General features: G+C 46.7%; 2 long non-coding RNA genes across 3 annotated transcripts in view; one reads left to right on the top strand and one right to left on the bottom strand.

Annotated features, from left to right (window-relative positions):
• Nucleotides 1-6,790: 6,790 nt before the first annotated feature.
• Nucleotides 6,791-8,700, bottom strand: LOC140686952 (uncharacterized). 2 transcript variants are annotated; one of them, XR_012060957.1, is made up of 3 exons: nt 8,583-8,700; nt 7,834-7,950; nt 6,791-7,134 (listed from the first exon to the last, which is right to left on the bottom strand). It is a non-coding gene; the product is annotated as an uncharacterized lncRNA (long non-coding RNA). The 2 variants fall into 2 exon arrangements; XR_012060956.1 differs by having other exon boundaries at nt 8,620-8,700.
• Nucleotides 8,701-14,820: 6,120 nt separating this feature from the next.
• Nucleotides 14,821-16,729, top strand: part of LOC140687097 (uncharacterized) — a 48,884-nt gene continuing 46,975 nt past the window's right edge. The window contains exon 1 of the long non-coding RNA XR_012061192.1: nt 14,821-14,920. This is a non-coding gene — a long non-coding RNA (uncharacterized lncRNA). The remainder of the gene's footprint in view (nt 14,921-16,729) is intronic.

The raw sequence follows: 16,729 nt of genomic DNA, 5'->3' as shown, positions 1-16,729 counted from the left end.
CCTTTCTTCAGGCCACAAGTTCTGGGCTGGCTTCCTTTGGGTATGCAATTCAGGGTCTTGCTGAACTCATGAAAATCCTGTAAGAATTTAGGGTGGCATACAGAAAGCCCTAGAGAAGAGTCAGCGTAACTTGAAGCTAGTCTTGGCCCTTTCCTGGACTCGGCGGTCAGAGTGGACCACTGATAGCTGATTTTCTCCCTTCTAGTTCCTTCAAACTCCATGACTTCAGGCCCTTTCCAGGACTCATGGGTAGGAATAAATTCCCAAACAGGGAAACCAGCATTCAAACTTATCCCCTTGACTGTATAGACCAGACATAGAAGGATGAACCTGGAAAAGCTCAGGGCACAGCTGCACTTGAGATGGACTCTATGGTATTACTTTTCCGAAAGTTTCTGGAGTAGGAGATGAATTGGGTAACTTCTCCCCAATTGCCTCCCCCGGCAGTCGCAGAGAGTGAAGCCTCGGTCTCACCCAGCAGGAACCACCTCATTTACATGCATCAGAAACAATTTTTGTGAATTTAATTAATCACAGTTTACATGCTTATAACCCTTGAAATATTTTTATGGGTAAATAATAGATATTCCCTGCTGTGGGGGGAATCCTTTGGTTCCAGTGCTCACTTACAATTTATTTCCCATCGAGTGATTAGAGAATGAGAGTGATACCTACCATCATGATGGGAGAAGAGAGGTGTGGTTTTCGTTTCATGGGTGAGGCTAGGAGGAGGGGGGATCTTCCCACCTTCTTGGTGTCAAGATGCGGCAGCTGAAGGGGCCAGTCCCCAACGTGGCCCCTTTTACCTGTAGACCTCCAGGTTAAAGCATCCTGATTATAATTCTGTTGTAGTCATCACCAGCGTCAGTGCTGACACCACCACTACCACTGCTGCCATTATCATTTTTTTGGGGGGTGGGAGGGGAGGTAATGAGGTTTACTCATTTATTTATTTTTAGAGGAGGTACTGGAGATTGAACCTATGACCTCGTACATGCTAAGCATGCGCTCTACCACTTGAGCTATACCTCCCCCCCATTATCACTTCTTACCCCAGGTTTTTCACCATGACGCCATCACCACTGCCACCATCACCTCCACCAGCATCATCACCACCACCACCATCACTGTCACCACAGCCCTCACCGTCAGGATCGCCATCAGTACTGCTACAACCACACCGTCTCAACCTTTGTTACCTTTCCATGCCCTGGGGATGCTAACCCTCCCATCCTTTGGTCCTGCTTCTCCCTCTTTCCCTCTCCTCACATCCTCACCCTCCACATGTAATCAATCACTAAATCCGATCCATTCTGCCTCCTGGATATCTCCAAGTTACATCCTCATCGTCCCTTACATTTCTTCAGTCTAGTTCCTCATACTTTCTCAGTTGATCTGCAAAATTGCTCTGTTTCTATCCAACATAGTGTTGAAGTATCTTTCTAATATGGAACTTTGACTTCTGTGATTAAAACTTTTTCTCATTGCCCCATTTGTTATCAGTGATAGCCCAACTCAACTACCATATAAACTGTTTTTATGGAAAACAGCCTGTGGACCTCATGTTGACTTAAACATTCTAATTTTAATGTTACTTAGCTGTTTACAAACACAACCAAGTATCAGCCCCTTCTGCAAATGCTGTGTTTCATTGAATCTAAAGAGCATTGAAGACACATTATTATTTTATGTAGCAGTAAGAGGGGAAAATGCTGTCAGTTGTCATTGTAAGAGGCTATAAATTTTAAGATGCATCCCATTTTTATAATTGTCTTAGAATGAATGACAAAGTTTATAAACAGCTAGAAGATAAAAAGCAAATTAGAAACTAAGTACAAATAAAAGTGATAAAATTCAAATGAATATTATTTACTTAATACGATACATGATGTTGTTTTGCTGGAACAGAACTGCCACTTACTAAGGATGAATTGCTGTCCTAGCACTGGTTCTTTTGAGCTCGACTGCCTTTATTATTGGGCGTGGGTGGTGGAGACTCAATTCTACCCTTTTCTCTCTAAGAACTTTAAATTGTCATGGAAAGCCATCAGTTGGGCTTTATCCAGCACAAACACATCATTTTTGTATCAAGTCTACCCCTTTTATTTTCCTCTTGTCCTGGGGCAACTACAATATTATTAGACCCCCAAAGTGATCACAGACAGGAAACATCGCCTGGTCATCAACATCCCATCTGGTTGTCATGGAGATGATCCAGAGGCTGCTGGTGTTTGGTGAACACACCAAAAATTTTACAAGTTCTTGCTGAGCACTCATATATCCCTAGGTGTAAACCAGAAGATTCTCAAGGACCCTCTAATGAAAATTTTAGACACTGGTGCTCCAGATAAAAATCTCAGTTTCCAACACGAGCTAGCCCTACCTCATTTCTGGCCCCTGTCCCACTCTCCGCTGCAGCCTTACCTCGCTCTGTGCCATTCCTGGACTCCACGCACTCTCTTAACATTCCTGGGTCTTTACTTATGCTGTTCCCTTTGTCTGGAATGCTTTTTGTCCCCTTGTCCACGTGAAGAATCGCTCTGCGCTCTTGGCATCCCCACCGGCAGCTCAGTGAAGCCTCACCTGACGTCCCCAGGGGAGTCTGGTCCCTCCATGTCGGAGCACTGACTGTGCATCATTTTACACTGTTCTTTCACATGCTTGAAAGTGAGGACTTTATCTTTGCAATGCTTAATAAGGAGATGGGTACCGATTAGGAACTGAATCTATTTAACAAAGAACTTGACTTTTTCCTTTATTACTAAGCTTATCTGTGTTGACACCCAGATTCTTCCTCCTCTTTCCCCTCAGCCTCTGCCACTCCTCTGCCATTCCTCGCTCTCCCTTCTCACTTCCTCTTCCTTCCTGTCTTCTATTTGCCCCACTTTCTCTCCTCTCCCTCCAGGTTCTCTGTCAGTTCTCTCAGTCTCTGACTGTCTGTCTCTTTGTCTCTCTCTTTACCTCAGTAAAGACGAGGAGGGACCAGATTCCCCTGGAGACATCAGGAGAGGCTTCACTGAGTTGCCAGTGGGGATGCCAAGAATGTGGAACAATTCTTCATGTGCATAAGGGGAGGAAAAGCATTCCAGACAAAGGGAAAAGCATAAGTGAAGAGTATGGGGATTGGAAACAGACAGAAATCATTTGTATCTGTGATGGAAATCAGTTATCCTTACCTGCCCACTGTCCCATGGCTTCTTCAACTCTCACAGAACCTCCGTTTTCTTTTTGGGAATCACCCTTCCCCTACTCTCAGTCATGTAGTTTGGGAAAGAGGTGGGTGGAAACTGGACTCAGGCCTGGCCGATCAGAGAACTGAAACTCCATGGCTACAGTGATTGATTCAGTGATTGGCACTTGACCCAGGTAGAACCAATGAAAGCCTGACCTAAGATTTTTGCTAGAACTGTGGGAAGAGAAGCACCCGCTTTCTGTTCAGGGTACTAAGGTGGGAGGATGTAAGCTTGAAGCTTCTGGGGCACTGTCTTAGCCACTAGGTGGAGAAAGCTTGACTGAGAATGAAGTCAACTCTGCAGGGAGCAGAGCTGAGAGATAGAGATGGAGAAATTCTTGAAGATTTTTGAGCACCTAGATCCAGCTGTACCTGAAGTTAACACTACTGATGGTCTTTCATTAGCCAGAACATACCCATTTTCTAGTTAAGTCAGTTTGATTTGGGCTGAGTTTGGGTCATTTATCACAATATAGTTTACTAACTCATCTCCTGAGTACCAGTGTAAGAGGGTTCTCACTAAAGAAACACATTAAGAGAAAAGACAGACAGGCAAACAGGCAGACAGGTGATCTCTGATGATTAGAAACTTCTTTCCACCTCTTCACAGGGCACAGCCACTCCATCCCTCCTTGTTGGATGCAGCCAGGGCAGGGCGCCAGTACCAGGCAGGCTGCAGATATTACAAAACGTCTGGGGAAAACGGCATTGTTCCCAATTTATGTTTTTTCTTCCCCTCCTGTCTCCTGCATTTTCGCTTTTATTTAAGGCTGTGTTCAATGTTGTAATTACTTTTTAAATTGGTAACGTCTGTGTCTCAGGCACGTGGCTTCTCTCTGTTGCTGGGCCTGGCCCTGTAAACAAACCCTGGCACTTTGACTGGGAGGCACCTACTGAAATATTGCCCTAAATAAATAAAAGGCAAATTAGATATTGGAAAATAACTTTAAATTACATTTGAATTCTGGGGGAATTACATCTTACATCTGCGTTCGGGACAAATGAATTCACCATGAATAATACGTCTGGAGTGAGTGCCAAGGGAAGATAAGAAATGTTGGGCTTTGGGAGGAGGGAGAATAGGACTAGGTCCTTCTGAGGGTACTGAGGTTTAAGACTGGTGGGGCTTCTTAAGGGATGGCCAGGGCAATGGGGGTGTGTGTGTATAAATCCTAGGAAGCCTTGGTATGCCTGCTGGGTCTCCCAGGGAGATACGGCTCCTCCAAAGGAAAGTCACCTGGTCAATTAGCTAGATTAATTTCCCTGTGGCTGGCAGAGGGTGCTGGCATCACCACGTCCTCACAATGTCCTGGGTGCTTCACAAACATGGAGGCAATGTAGTCACCAGCTTTGGTGACAGAGACCTGGGTACAAGTGCTGCTTTTGTCACTACCTCTGCTGACCAGCAGGTAGGCGCTTGACGTCAGGGAAATTCCGTCTCCTGACTTGTTACTGAGGAATTTTAGAGCAGGGAGCATCATGGTGGTTGTCACACACCTCTAAGTTTTGGGGTGCTACATCACGTAACAGCATATAACCAGAATAATTGGCTGTGCATCTGTCTCCCCCGCTCCCCGCCGCACTAGATTGTGAACTCCTTAATGTGGAGATGGACTGAAATTCATCTTCCTCTCCCCAGTTCCCAGCACAGCACCTGGCTCAGAATAGGTACTTAGTGTTTGTTAAGTAAACTAAGGAAATTGTGTCTGGTCCAAATGGCCCTGAGCTGGGGCTTTGTGAAGAACCTGTCCCACTAACATGGCAGCTGTGTACCAAACTGGGTTACAAAAATTATAAATGCACATACCTGAAACTCCAGAATTTTCATTTCTAGGATTTTTATCATTTGGGTACCAGTATGCATGTCGAATGGAGTCTACATGGCGTTTTTCATCACAGTGTTGCTTGAAAGAGCAAAAGTCTGGAAACAATCTAAATGTCTTCAACAGCGAAATGGCCACATCAATGGTGGGAAGAGTATATGCAGCTAAAAGAAGAATGTAAGGGTACTGAATGATTTCCAAGATGCACTGTTTAATGAAAAAGGCGAGCGATCACAGTGGGAACGGTATCTATACTGTACCCCCCAGTAGGAGGGTCCCTACTGGACATTCCTAGATGAGCTCCCTCTTCTTGGGGGAACATGGAAGGATTACACTTCCCTATCTCTTTTTCAGTTAGAGAGTCATGGGAGCATGTCAGCCAGCGGGTTGTGAGTGGGTGTGGTGTGTATCACTGGATCCATGGTGCAGGAGATGCCAGGGCTCTCGTCTCTGCCACGTTGACCAAAGGACTCTTGTGTTGCAAATGGTGTGGCTGCAGGATGATGGAGCCTCCAATGGGTCATTGGGTCACTGCCACAGATGGCAGTTGCCTGGAAAGCTTCTTGAACACACAGCAAGCTTTGTGTGAGCAAATGTATGAGTTAAACCACTAAGATCTGCTTGTTTCTGCAAGGTATATCTTGATGCAGTGGCCACTTGTGTAAAGGGAATCAGAGTGGGGCAGGGAATACATCCAAGCATTAGCTTGTATGTCTCAGATTTCTTTGGAAGGATTCATAAAAATTATTGACACGTGTTTCGTCCAGGAAGGGGGGCTGTGTGGCTGGGGAATGGAGTCGAGGGGAAGAATTTTCACTATATATACTTCAGTACTTTTTGAATTTTTAGGTATGTACCACTTCTTCTAAAATAAACATTAATATATGTGCGGCAGGGTTTGACTTGGAACAGAATTTCCCAGACTTCCATCATTCACACTCCATCTTTGACATTTTTCACCATATTCGTGTACTGCCTGTACTGTCATTAACTTAATATTTTTCTTTAAATAGCCTCAGTTAAAAAATAGATTTTTTGAAGAGGAAACTTTATTTTGCCATCCTAAATGGAAAATTGGTATCATTTGCTATATATAGGTAATATGCATGAAAATAAGTGTGATGGGGAAAAATTAACTTTGTAAACTTAGTAGAATATCTTTTAATTTTTCTCTCTTACTGTCTCTGAATCTGAGGCCAGCCCTTTATTTATCGGTAAAGGAGATTAGCAGCGTCAGAGAGGCGCGAAAGGCATATTATCACCAAACTGAGACTTTCTCATAATTACAGGGCTGTTGAGACAGTTCAACAGGGAACAATTTCTTCATTATGCAGTTCAGTGTTACCTAATGCTCTATCTATCTTCACCAAAAATCATCTCGTGTAGCATGTAAAATTATCTTGTGTTCTGTCACAGGCCTGTGTCTGCGGAGGAGAAAATTAGTGATCCCCGAATAGCTCTAACTTTCCTGGCGGGCTTTGTAGATGATGGGGATCACGTGACTTGCTCTGGCCAATGACCTGTGAGTGGAAGGGTCAGGTGTCACTTTTGGGCTGTGGCAGTTAAGTGTTGGTGTTCTTCCTCCGTCACCCTTCTGCTTCGAGGCCATATGTTCATATATCATAGCCATAGGGACATGCAGACTTCTCAGGCGTGAGGAAGAAACTTACTTTTATGATTCTAGTTAAGGAACAAGGAAGGGAACAAACACTTATAAGCTCATTCGTTTGTTTGTTTATTCTTTAGTTCCAAAACCTATTCTTGAATCCCAGGCTTCTTGCTGGACAGTTTCTTGCATTATCTCATTGAATCCCCTAATTGGACAACCCAGCCAAGGTAGGCTCACTGCTTCACCCCTGTTTCGCAGACCTGAGGACACAGAGGCTCAGAGAGGGGATGTGACTTGCTCAAGGGAACACCCCCACCCCTTCTCTCTTCCCTAAAGCATTTCCCACGGAGTGTGAGGCCCACTGGGTGGCAGACGGTAGGGAGCAGTGGTTAGAGTCATGGTGCTGAAACTGGGCTGTATTCATTTCAGTCTTGGCTCTCCTTCTATAGGTGTGACCTCAGTTTCCACATCTGTAAAATGGGGTTAGTAATGATATCTATCTGAAAGGCTGTTGCAAGGATTCATGGGGAGAAGTGCAAATGACAGAGCAGAGCAAAGGCTTGGAGCACTTTGTCACTGGGATCTCCCTTCCTGAAACCAGTATCAAGTTCAGTGCCATGAGGTAGGCTCCTCAGCTGCCCCTGGGCTCCCTCACACAGCAAGTACCATATCAGCTCTGCTCCCTTCCCTGAGATGCTCCTCAGCACCAGGGCCCTGGGGTGGGGGCGTATCGGGATGGGAGGACTGGCTGTGCCTTCAAGCTGTCACACTTGATGGGGGACAGGTGCAGCCATATGCACCTCAGAATCCAGTAGGTCCCATTGTGTTCAGCTGGGTTCAGACAAGGGTGATGTTAGCAGTGGTCCCCACTCCAGCCTCTTTCTGGTGCATCCCTTGTTTCATTCATTTCTCAGCACTTAGTATCCCCAGTCATCCTGTGCATTCATTGGTCACTTCGTTTGCCTGCCTGTCTTCATCACGAAGTGCCCAGTCCGCTGCTGCCTGCTCCCTGTCCAGTGCAGTGCCTGGCGTTGGCAGATGCTCAGGAATTACTGGTTGATTGAATGAGTTGTTGAGTGACAGGAAGCCTCACGTGTCAGTGCTCTGCCTCTGGACACGGGGTGGGGAAGTGGGGAGGAATTTGTGGCTCAGCTCCTGAGCGCTCCTACCTGCTGCACACAATCTGTGTCATCAGGGACCCGGGCAGGAACTGCAGCCGCGGGCCACCTTGGATGCTGGCTCCCAACATTCCCCTACCAGCCCTGCAGGCTGTTGGAGTTCAGCTCCTGGAATTTAAGGGGGAATTTCAGGTGTAAGGGTGAGAGGGAGGGTCTGGGCAGCAGACTGTACACAAGTGGCCTTAAATAAACCTCTGGAGGTCTTGGTGTCTTTATTGTCTGGTGTCAAGGGTGATAGTTTCCACTTTTAGCAGTTATGTGGGACTTCACGGCTTAAAACCCAGACGTTGCCACTAACTGGCTATGTGCCCTTAACTCTTCTGGGCCTCAGTTTCCTAGCTGCGAAGTGGGAATAAATATTATCAACCTCCTGGCTCCCTGCGTTTAAAATAACCCCACATGAAAAATGCCTGGCAAAGAGGAAGCCCTCAGTCAACAGAAGTCACGCCCTTTCAAAGGTCCTGGGCCAGTGCTGGCCATTCCCTCGCCCTGGCCACCGCCAAGCTTCGGTGCTGTTCGTCCCTCGGACCCTCTCTAAGTAAGCAGGTTCTCTGCCAAGGCTTTCCAAGGTCTAGCAGTGGCCACTGGGCTGCAGCAAAGAGCTTCCCTCAATGCTTCAAACGTGACTCAAAAAAAAAAAAAAAAAAAAAAAAAAAAAAAGGGAAAAACCTTTCCTGGATTGTTGCCTGCGGCAGACACAGTTTAAATTAACTTAAACCATTTCCTTTTCCCACCCCCACCTCGTTATCCTTTTTCACGGAGGAGAGAAGAGAAAACCTTTTCAAGAAAAAGCTACGGGAGACGCGTCTCTCTTCCCTCCAGCAGCTTCCAGGCCTGGAGATGTTTAAGTTTGCAGCTGGCGGCAGCGCGCCGGAGCGAGGGACGTAGCATTTAGGGCCGGTTGCTAGGGAACGCGGGCAGCGCGGAGGGTCCCCAGGGAGGGTGGCCCGCGGCGGGTGGCCCGCGGCGGGTCCAGCCGCCGCCCCTGCTGCAGTGCCGCGCGCCGCCGCTAGGGTGCAGCAGGGCCCTGTGGATGCGCGGCCGCCCGCCTGGCGTCGCGTATGCCGACCACGTCCAGGCCAGGGCGATGGGATGCAGAAAGTCGGTGCTGGGGCGGCGACCCCAACTGGGCTCCAGCTGCAGGAGCTGGAAGTCGTTGCCCTGGGACTCACTTCTCGCGGCATTCTGATCCGGAGGCTTCTGGTACCTTAGAACCAAAGCTGGCCCAAGGCAGCATCGCACAGCCTGTTCGTCCCTTTATCTCTCCCATATAATCCGCCTTTGGTATCCGCAGGAGATTGGTCCCAGGATCGCCCTCCCCGAAACCAACCCCCTCCCCTCACCCAATACCAATATCTGAGTATGCTCAAGTCCCTTGTAACAGTGAGGTACTATAGCCGTCCCTCGGTATCCGCTGGCTCAACCAAAATTTGATCCGTGTTTGGTAGAATCTGGGAATGCAGAACCCACCGATATAGGAGTGCGGACTGCACTTTACTCATTGCCCCGTCCTTCCTTCATTCCTTCAACCCCTGCATACTACTTCCCCCCCTCGTCTCTCCCTGTTCTTGGCCTTCTTTTCTTCCCTTCCTCCCTTCTTCCTTCATTCCCCTCTTCCTCCTTCCCTCTCGTTCTTTCACCGTCCACCCACCCACCCCCATTCATTCTTCTCTCCATCCATTCCTCCATTCTTCCATCTCTCCAGCTTCCTCCCTTCTCATCTTTCTCACTCCCTTCCTTCTTTCTGGATTCTGGAGTTGGACTACAAATTCAACTGCTAGCCCAAAGTTTCTGGGCAAGTTGTTAAATTTTCTGCAATGTCCCTTCCACATCTGTGCAATGCAGACACCAGGACCAGCGTCACGGGGCTGCAGTGAGGATGGAGTGACGATCCACAGAGGAATCTTGCACAAGGCTTGGCACCGACTGAGCTCCGATGCTCCCAGAGGCCCCTCCCACTCCCTCAATCTTCACTCCACCTGCTCAGTACAATCACCTGGGGGACCTTTTGAACCAATTACCTGAGCTTCTCTAGAGATGTTGGTGGGGCCCAGGCACTGGTAATTTTTGATAGCTCTGTAGGCGATTCTAATGGTCAGCTGGGGTGGTGACCTGCTAGGAATACTTTTTGACTGATGCCAATTATTGCCAGGCTCTGTGTCAGGAGAAGCTGGGGGAGCTGGGGCTGGGGCGGGGACTTAACTTGCCCTCATCCCACTTGCCTGTCTCTCCTCACCCCATTTACCGAGTGTCCCAGAGACTCCAGACCCCCTCCCATGTTCCCTTTTTCTTCAAGGAATGAGCACATTCACACCTCTAGGCCTTTGCACACACATCCCCCCACCCCCCACACCTGGTGCCTGGAAACACCTTAGCACCTGGGTGGATGTCCCCTTCCCTGGGCCTCAGGTGCATTTGAGGTAGGGAGCTGTGCTACCACTCTTTATTTTATGGATGAAGAAGGTCCAGAGATGGCTGTATACTTGGCAAGGGTCCCACAGCAAGTGGAGGCACCAGGCAGGACTGAGGGCTGTCAGATACTGGAGACACAGAGAAGGAGTGATTAGTGATTGTGAGGGCCTCTTCTGGGGAGAAAATCATGAGAAGGAGCTGGAGAAGGGTGGGGCTGGCACTGTGTCACCTGAGAGAGGAGATGCCTCGGGAGTGATGTGGGGGAAAGCACAGTTGTTTCCAGGTGGGAAGGGTGTTCTGTTGACTTTAGGAGGTCATGATAACATTGCAGCTGGTATTCACTGAGTGCTTACCCTGTATCAGGCATGATGCAGTACATGTCCCATGCATCACCCTTCACACAGCCCAAAGGGATAGGCACATTCATAACCCTCCTTTTGACAAGAAACAAAGGCTCAGAGAGGCTTAGTAAATTGCCCAGCATCACTGTGCTCGACTTTACTATCAGCATGAATATATATTGGTCTTTTCTCCTTTGTGCCAACAGGGACAAAAACATTTTACATCAGGCAGGGCCATGTGACTAGTTCTGGCCATTGAGATGTGGGTGGAAGTGATGAGTGTCACTTCCTTGCTGAAGCAGGGAAAAGCCCTTCTGTAATTATGGAGTCTCTCCTTTCCCATCCCCCACCCCCGACGGTGGACTCCCCTGTTTTAGGAAACTAGCGCATGGAGGACAGTTGCCCTGACCTTGAGTAGATTTGCATGAACACAAACTTTAATCCTGTTAAGACACTGAGATTTTGGGATTGTTTGTTACTGCAGCAGATCCCAGCCTACCCTGATTAACATAGGAAGACCTCAAAGATATTGCAGGTTTGGTTCCAGACCACCACAATAAAGTGGATATTGCAATAAAGCAAGTCACACAAATTTTTTGTTTCCCAGTGGATGCAGAAGTTATGTTTATACTCTACTGTAGTCTACTAAGTGTGCAAAAGCATTATGTCTAAAAAAGGTACATATTTTAGTTAAAAATACTGTACTGCTTAAAAAAATGCTAGCCAATCATCTGAGCCTTCAGGGAATTGTAGTAGTAACATCAAAGATCACTGGTAACAGATCTTCATAACATATAATAATAATGAAAATTTTGAAATAGCAGGAGAATTACCAAAATGTGACAGACATGCAACGAGCAAACGCTGTTGGAAAAATGGTGCTGTTAGACTTGCTCAGGGTTGCCACAAACCTTCAGTTTGTAAAAAAGCACAGTATCTTCGAAGCACAATAAAATGAGGTGTGCCTGTATGTCACACAGCTAAGAAGTGGAGTGGCTGGGATTTGAACCCATATCTCTCTGACCAAAAACTCTATACCTATTACATTAGAAGCAAAATCAGAGAAGGCAGTTGCAAGTTCCACTGACTCAAAGATACACATTTCCTTCCCTCCATGAAACCAGGTTTCATCTTATAATCGAGGGCATTTCACAATTGTTGGCCTGGTGGCAGTGTGACACTGTTGTCATTGCCTGAAACCTTTGGGCAAGACTTTAAACAAAGTGCCAGCATCCGAGCTTGCAGAATGAGTGTCTACTTGAAATAAAATCTCAGGGACACTGGTGGATCACTCTTTTAAGAAATTGTCGTATTTCCTATGCCCTTGATGCTTCAGAGGATGACAGTGTGTGAAAAACACAAACATCAATGACTCTGAGTTGAAAAGAGGCTCCCAGAAGTCAAATTCTGAATGCAAAGATGTTGAAGGATAACTTGACCAATTTATTTTGCTGATATTTTCCATTTTACACAGGCACAATAGTGATATATGATAAAAATCTACGTTTAAATAAGTCTAAGAGAGCCCTTTCAATACATATAAAATAAAAATTCTAAGTGATAATAAAGCATCGTGTCTTGGTTTAATTGGCAGTGTTTTTTCTTTCTTAGTGGTACATAAAGATGCACCGTGCAATCAATGGCATCTTAGCTTTGTTGAAATATGGTCCCTGTGGATCCCAGGAGGCAGAGTTTGCTACCACCATTAGCTGCCTTTGGGGGGCTGGACCCCCTGCAGAGTCTGCTAGAATTGGGGGAGCTGGCATCATCCTGCAGGCTGCAATCTCAGAGGCCCCTTCTGTGCCCGAGGAACCTGGCTTTGACTTTGTTTTCGGCAGATTCTCTTTCCAACAGCTCCTGTTTATGGCTGCCCAGTGGAGCTGATAGAGTTCAGGATAAACGCAGGCTCCACAGAGGGGATGACGAATCCTCCGAATGTAATAAAGAGAAAGAGCGAGAGCTCCCCAGGTCCTGTCCAGGGAAATCGAGTGAAATTTCTGGAATGAAGATGAAGACAGCTGGCTGTACTCAGAGAACAACACTATCTTTGGGGCCAGACTCGGGAGAGTGAAAAGAGAGAGGCAGGACCTACTAATCCAGTCCTCCTGGATCCCTGCTCAGTGCTGTCCTGCTCTCATCCCCTCCCTGACCACATCAGTCAGGGCAGACCGTGTACTGCTGCAGTAACAAGCATCTCCTGTTATCTCGGTCTCAGTGGCCTGGAACCATAAAAGGTTTCTTTCTCCCTCTTGCTTTGTGTCCCTCATGGGTTTCTCCTCACTTGAGGACCCTGATGGACAGAGCCTCCACCATCTGGGGCGTCCTGAGTTGCCCATTCAGAAGAGACATATATCCCTTCTGCTCACATATCATGGCCAAAGCAAGTCATGCAGCCACAGCTAATGTCAAAGGAAGTGCAACCCCACCACATAACATAAGGCAGAGAAACCGAACATCTCCAAACAGTCCTGGGTACTTTCCTGTTGACCACATTCCCATCCCTGACCACATCTTAATTTCCAGCCATGTTGTGTGTAACCACTCTCATCGCTGGTCATACCCAATTCCTGAGTCTCCACATCACTGATCACATCCCCATGAGTGAGGCTGTATTTGTGAGACTGTGAGTCCTGGCATTTGCTTCTGAAAATGTAGGCTGTGTCTGTCCTCCTCTGACACCTACCACATCTTACAGTACTGCTCACGTCCATGGCTGAGAGCCCTTCTGGGCTGGGAGCTCTCGTTCCAGCAGATGATAGTCATTCATTCTGTGCCCCTCATGCCCAGCACAGAGCCTGGCATGGAGGAAGTGCGCATTTGGAAGAAGAATGGGTAATTAACTGAATGACAGAATGAATCTTTGGAAGAATGAAGTGCTCCTTATCCCAGGGAGTCCAGGCAGCCTGATCCAGGACCTCAGTCTTTGCCCTCTGGTGCAGTCAGAAATGCCCAGGGAATGCACATGCTTGTGTGTGCGTATGGGGTGCGTGGAGATCCCTGTACTTCACAATACCCTCAGAGGCTGGGCTGTGACCTGGCTGACGGGGGCAGGTTTGGGTTGGTGGACCTCCATGTGTCATCAGCATAGCTGTTCAGGCTAAACCAATGGTCCTCAACCTCCCTGGCCCCCTCCATGACCCACAGGGCAGATGACATCCACAGGAGAAGCTCCTTACAGGCATACCTAGCCTGTGATCAGAAGCATGGTTAAGAGAACCTCTGGGTTATGTCCAATGCCCAGTGACTGGTTGTGAATCCACTGCTTTCTTCCTCTGTGCAAGGAAGCTGATCTGAAAGCAAATGAGTGAGAATAAATTTTTAGTGTTTTTTTCAGGACATTTTTTTGGCTGTAAGTGATATAGAACCAGTTAAAACAGGATTGTGCAAACAGAAAGGAGTTTATTGGCTTATTTATCCTCAAGGTCCAGGGTAATGACTTCAAGCACACCTGCATCTAGGTGCTCAAATGATGTGGCCAGGTGACCATGGATGTGGGCTCACCGTTCAGAAGAACAAACTGACATTTATTGAGCATATACTTTGTTCTAGGTACCGTGCTAACACTTTGCATCATGTACCATCATGCTTAATCCTCATAACTCTGTGAAGTAGGTTCTAGTATTTATGCAGCTGAGAAAACAAAGGCTCAGAGACATTTAGTAACTTGCTCAAGGACACACAGCCAGTAAGCAGCAGATCCAGGATTAGATTGCTGACTGGCTAACTCTGCAGCCTGTGCTCTTAATTCTTGTCATAGTCATCTTTCCAGCTTGAGATAAGTATTCTAAAAGACACTCTTGCCAGCCACCACATCCCTAACCCTCTTGCTTAGATCCCAGGAGGTAGGTTCCCTGAAGGGTAACATTTCTGTCCTCAAGAACCCCAGGTTAAAAAGACTAGAGAAGCTAATTTTCTCCTGCATTCACCCTGATTCTGCAAGAAACTTCCCTCCTCACAGCCCTGGCTACCTTAAACTGCCATCATCTGTAATAGGTGACTCCACCCCTTTTCTTCTCAGTCACTGCTGATTGGACCAACAACAGCCATGTGACCCAAGGACAGCCAATCGATAGGTTGAACCACCACCTATCACTTGTGTGGCCTGAATGGGCTTGGCCAATCAGATTCTCTCCTGGAATTTGAACTAAGACTCGGCGGGAAATTCCCAATTGGTGGTGGCAGTTGAACTTAAATGCCAAGTGGGCTTGAGGTTGGAGCAGCCATATTGGGTACCTGAGTCACAGAGGCAGCCAGATGGGAGAGAGAGGAGCTCACTGCAGCTGTGTAAGGAAGAGCAGAGATGCCAAAAGAGTGACTTTCCAAATGTGAGTACCTTCCAGATGGGCCGTGGCTGCCCCTCAGTTCTGCTTTCCCGCTTCATCCACAGCACCAGCACTTTCCAGAACTCTGGTATATTTTCCACACCCCCCCCCATGGATTTAAGCATTCCTTTTTCTTCTTCTGTTTAAAGGTGCAGAGAGTTTAGTTGAAATAAGTTAGATGGCATAAAAATTAATCCGACAAATATTTATTGAGCTTCAGCTCTATGTCAGGAGCTGTGCCAGGTTCTATGGACAAGATGGAGTCCAGCAGGAGACACGGACCCATTCCTGACTAAGGTTTCTTGGGAGGATTGTGCATAACCCAGAGTCCGTCTTGTCTGTGCTTTCATCATAGGCTGGTTATTTCCCTGACAAGACACTCCTGTGGATGTCATGTGCCCCGTGGCAGGAAGGGAGGTGGAGAACCATTGGTCTAGACTGAACAGCTGTGTTGATTTGGTGACACCCTCTCTCAGGTCTTGGTGAGGCAAAGAGGTTGGACCAGATGCGTTTGAAGGCCTTCTAGAGCAATGACTTGGGTAAGAGAGCGGGCTTCTTTCTTTACTCTAAACCCACAATGGCTAAGGTTTTCGAAGAGAAGGAGACCAGAGGGTTCAGACGGTCCTCAGGGCTCCCCGCCGGCCTGTCCTGTGCTTGTTCCTGCTGCCAGCATGATGCTGGCTCTTGCGGGGGGTTCAGTCAACCCGAGCACTTCTCTCTGTGGATCCAGAAGTAAGAAAAGTCCGTGGTCTCTCCTAGGTGGAGGGAAGAAGATGGTGGTACCCAGCTGAAGAGTCTGTCTTCTCCTTCTTTCCTTCCTGACTTTTCCTTGTTTTCAATTACACAAGTTAAAGTAATGTATAAAGCACACACAGAGTTCAAAAAGAATTAACCATAAAATAAACAGCCGGGTTGAGGAATAGAGCATTTATTAGTACCTCAGAACTTCGTAGATGCTCCTGCCCAATGGCAGTTTCCCCCCTTTTCCAAAAGTTAGCACCCTCTTGAATTTTGTGCTAATATTTTATTCATTTTTACTGCCGTCCACTGTACTGTTGCGTGGATGACTGCAGATTACTAATCCATTCTGTTGGTGAGGGACACATGACTTGTTTCCAGTTTGGGGGGACCATGGGCATTCTTGTTTATGTCTCCTGGCACACTTGTCCAAGGGTTTATCTGTGTATGTGCTGGGTCATGGGGTTTTCTTATCCAAAACTTGAGAGGTAAATCCAACCTGTTTTCAAACGTGGTTCTACCAATGTACACCCACCAAGATTTGCTAACGTTTACTTCAACAATTTTGCCCATCTGTTGGTGGAAATTGATATTTCGTTGTGGTTTTATTTTGCACCTTTATGATTTGCATCTTCTAAATTATTAATTACTTAACTACTGAGGTAGTTTGTAACATTATGTAAGTTTCACGTGTACGACGTTATATTTCTGCTTCTGTATACGCTAGAGTGTGTTCACTGCCAAAGTTTTGTTTCCATCTGTCATCGTATAGTTGATTCCCTTCACCCATTTCATCTTACTTACCCCTCCCCATTCTCTTCTGGTAACCACTACTCCGTTCTCTGTATCTGTGTGTTTGTTTGGGTTTGGTTTGTTTGTTTATTTATTTGTTTATTTAAATATTATTAGTTGTTTGAATTTCCTCTTCTGGGAAATTCCTGTTCATGTCCTTTTTTCCATTTTTTCAGTGGGTTTTGTCTTTTTCTTAATGATTTATAGTGATTTTTAATATAATTTGAAGAACAATCTTTTGCTGATTTGTTTTATATGCTGTAAATATTTTCTGTTACATGC

This window comes from Vicugna pacos, chromosome 18 (genome assembly GCF_048564905.1).
Source record: "Vicugna pacos chromosome 18, VicPac4, whole genome shotgun sequence".
NCBI classification, from domain to species: Eukaryota; Metazoa; Chordata; class Mammalia; order Artiodactyla; family Camelidae; genus Vicugna; species Vicugna pacos.
Note: the sequence above shows the minus strand (reverse complement) of the source record. Positions and strands in the feature narration are given on the sequence as shown.